The sequence below is a fragment of the Etheostoma spectabile genome, chromosome 18, assembly GCF_008692095.1.
Source record: "Etheostoma spectabile isolate EspeVRDwgs_2016 chromosome 18, UIUC_Espe_1.0, whole genome shotgun sequence".
Classification (NCBI taxonomy): Eukaryota; Metazoa; Chordata; class Actinopteri; order Perciformes; family Percidae; genus Etheostoma; species Etheostoma spectabile.
Window position 1 is genome coordinate 18140492 of NC_045750.1, and position 4030 is coordinate 18144521.

Sequence of the window (4030 nt, forward strand, 5' to 3'; positions counted from 1 at the left end):
TAAAAGTACCACACTGTAAAAAGTACTCTTTTACACGTAAAAGTCCCGCATGAAAAATGTTACTTAAGTAAAAGTATGTAAGTATATTCAGGAAAAAGTACTTCATGTATTAAAAGTAAAAGTACTCAATGCAGAAAAATCCTCACATTGTAGAAACTGGAAACAATATGAACAGTTCTGTCAGTCAAAAGTGTCTATTGGTCTAGTCATCTCAGCTGGACTTGTAGGCCATTATATTGTTGCTAGTTTACTTTATAATAAAATATCAGATTTTATAAACTAAATGTGTTTTGTGTGCAGAAAACTTAGTGTGTAAAGTAACTAAAGCTGTCAGATGAATGTAATGGAGTAAAAAGTACAACATTTCTCTCTGGAATGTAGGGGAGCAGAAGTAGAAAGTGGCATAAACATAACAGACTCACCCTTAACCTTAAATTTGTACGGGAAGGTCCTATGACCTTAACATTTCACTTTATGAAGTTTTTTAACATTAATATGTGTACTAGAATCTTGCCCTTATGAGGTCATAAGGGGCAAAATTCCAGTTTGGCCCAGGTTACCTCCCCTTTCTTTGCTTTGCCCGCTCAGAGAATTTGTCCCACCCATGAGAGAGAGAGAGACATCATGGCTTTCAAACGAGCAAAGTGGCAGTTGGTCACACTCCAACCCTCCACCTTGCCCCCCCCCCTCAATAGCTACAGACTGAGAAATGGCATATACTAAGAAATGTTCATTGTGGGACTGGGTCTAGTGACTGGAATTCTGCATCAAGGCTGAATTTCAGGCAAGAGACTTCAGATACAGTATTATGGGACCATTAAGGTCTATATAAAAGAGACTTCAGATACAGTATTAGGGGACTACTAAGGTCTATTTAAAAGAGACTTCAGATACAGTATTAGGGGACCACTAAAGTCTATATAAAAGAGACTTTGGATACAGTATTAGGGGACCACTAAGGCCTATATAAAAGTGACTTCAGATACAGTATTAGGGGACCACTAAAGTCTATATAAAAGAGACTTTGGATACAGTATTAGGGGACCACTAAGGCCTATATAAAAGAGACTTCAGATACAGTATTAGGGGACCACTAAGGTCTATATAAATCATCCAAAAAGCACCATGTCATAGGACCTTTAATATTTTTCAATGTAAGTTTGTTAATGGACACTGTCAATGTTCAAAAGTGTTGATTTAACACTTTCACAGAGGTCACCAGCTATACCATGGGTAAGTGTTAATTTTAAGTATAAGGGTGCAAAATAAGCAATACTAAAATTGAAGTGGAAATTCTAGAGAAAGTCCCACTGGGTGCAAGAAGCAATTAGGAATGCCCCGAAACTAAAGTTATGAAATGACTGAAGTGAAGTAAGACTATGTTTTCCTCTGAATTTTAGTGAAGTGTAAATAAGCATCAAATGAAAATGACCAAGTAAAAAACGACTACCTTATGTACTGTTTTTGCAAAAGTCCCAGTACTTTAGAGCTACTAACTGAATTGCTGTGGTTTGGTGTTTAGTTTCATTTCATTTTTGTGAAGCTTAGCAAAGAGTTACAACTGATGTGGAGTCTGTATTTGGTCCTGAAATAGGCATTGTTAAATAACTGGGTGTAGTTACCCGACGTTTCATGGTCACAACACATGGTCCTTTGCCGTTAGCAAAGACATTTCCTCCATTTGGAGGACTATGGTGTGGACATGGAGGGAACAGGTTCTGAAAGGCTTTGCAGAACCCTTCGGAGACGTAAAACACTTTCCTATCTTTCTTTCAAGTTAAGGCTTTTTCTTGTTTTGGAAACTCTTCCAAACCCTGTAATTAGCTTTTATTTTAGGGTATTAAAACTTGGCCTTCCGGTTTAAATTCAAACACTGTGTCCTCATTATTCAACCAACAAGCTAGTAAGCTATGCAGCGGAGCCAGGAGTGCTACAATATATCATATTCATAATATTTTTTTCGTGAATGTCAATCACCTGAAACTAAGAATCGTTTTCCTTAGCTTAGAATGAGTCCTTTATCTTGAAATAGTGAGCCAATCCTCCTCCACGGAGACCGCTATGTTACAGTAGGCCAGAACAGACCAAGCAAACACTGGCTCTAGAGAGGGGGGGTATTTCACTGGTGGACTGGACGCCTTCCCTTTGGAGAGAACACAACGTAGTGCTGTGTATAAATAATGCTGCAATTAAATTGTGCACACTGGTCCTTCAAAGCCCTCGACACCCTTCAGGGGTTTTCCTGCATAGAGGAATTTTTGGCGCCCCCCAAAGAGGTTTCAGCCTGCCCCAAAGGACCACCAGTGTTTAAATGATAAGAATTGAGAAAAAAAATAGCACTTCAAATCTTCTTTTAGTGTGTTTATCAGCAATTTAGCAAACAACAGATGAAATAGCAGAACATAAACTTGAATAGGAACGCGTATCTCAGTTTTACCATCCGGAATCTGGCTGTACCGGACTCTCGATGATTTTAATGCTAGTGTTTAAACATCCATATTATTTTTTAAGCAGTTTTATTAATTGGGGTTTTATATACTAATACACATTTTTGTTTATCAAATTGTCAGAAAAAAAACAAATAAAGTAATACAGACTCATCGCCTTTACTAAAACCGATCAAACTTACCATTGTGTGTTGTCCAACCCCCCAAAGGCCAATTGAGTCCCCCCCAGTAATTGAAAGTTGTCCCAACATTCAGACTCAGCCCCATGGGTGCCAGAGCCTTCAGCTGCTCTGCCCCCTGTCTCTGGAACTCTCTCTTACCACACATCCGTCAACTCGACTCTATTCTGTTTAGATTAGCATGCACAATGCAATTTCCACCATGTTCACCTTGGTTGTATTGACCTAAATTTTTTTAACTAGTCACCTTGATATTTACTAATGCTGCATTTGTTGTGTTATTGTTTTTATTAATGTTCTAATATGTCCTTGGGTGTCTTGAAAGTCATAAAATAAAATTAAGGTTTCTAGTTTAATGCTAATTTTACCAAATCTCCAGCTTTTAGACTTAGGTATGTGATGAAGGTATTCTGTTCCCTCGTTATTCCTTCTTAATGGTAATTCTACCACCATAAACAGCACTGAACCTTTAGTACAGACCTTAATGTTACAGTGATGCACATTCCCTTAAGCGGAAAGACAGGAATTCCTCTGCTGTTCAGTCTCTTCCACACCCCTATACTTTCTGTGGACCAACATTGCCAGAGAATACGAGCACTTTGTGCTGACATTTGCTGTTTGCTCAACCTGGAACGGCAGCCATGATATGCCATAACTCATTTTAACTACCGTGTTAAGTTTAATGGGGACGCCACACGGCAAAGTGCTGTTGGCCGTATGATAACATCCAATGTTATCGTTCAGTCAGCTGATTGCAACATCCCGATCCCAACATACAGCTGAGCCGCTCAGCTTTATGGGCTTCAGGGAGTCTTTATCTTTAGTAAAACATTTCTTTAAAAACACGACCCGCCTCAGTCCTGCAAGAACTATGGTGTAAACTCTTTCTTCCTCGCTCTAGTGGGCGAGGAAGGAAAACATCTAAGCTAAAAAGCTGAAGAGAAATGTAACACAGTGGTATGCTGAGTGAAGCAATACTGGACCCAACAAGAAGTGAAAGTGATATGGTCACAGTTTACAGTACATGAAACTGGAGTCTGTTTCAGTCACCCACAACTTCTTCTGTGCCAATTGCAGCCTTTTACATTTTGTAGCTATGCACCTAGTATATTGAGCCAGCTTCTCTGAACTGGCTGCCAGTCAAATAGTTCTATTTTAATAATGAACTAAAACCATTTCTTGCAGCTCGGAAAGAGACTAATACCTAAAGCTGATGTCAGCCAAAAGAATTCATCAATTTTGCATTAACTTCCTTTAATCCATCCATCTATTATCTGTAACCGTGTATCCTTTACCGAGATGCGGGGCCTTGGCCAAAACCCTGCTGATATCGGGCAAGCGAGGGGGTACACCTTGGACAGGTCACTATTATTGGGAACCAAAACCCGGTTCCAATTAAGAACT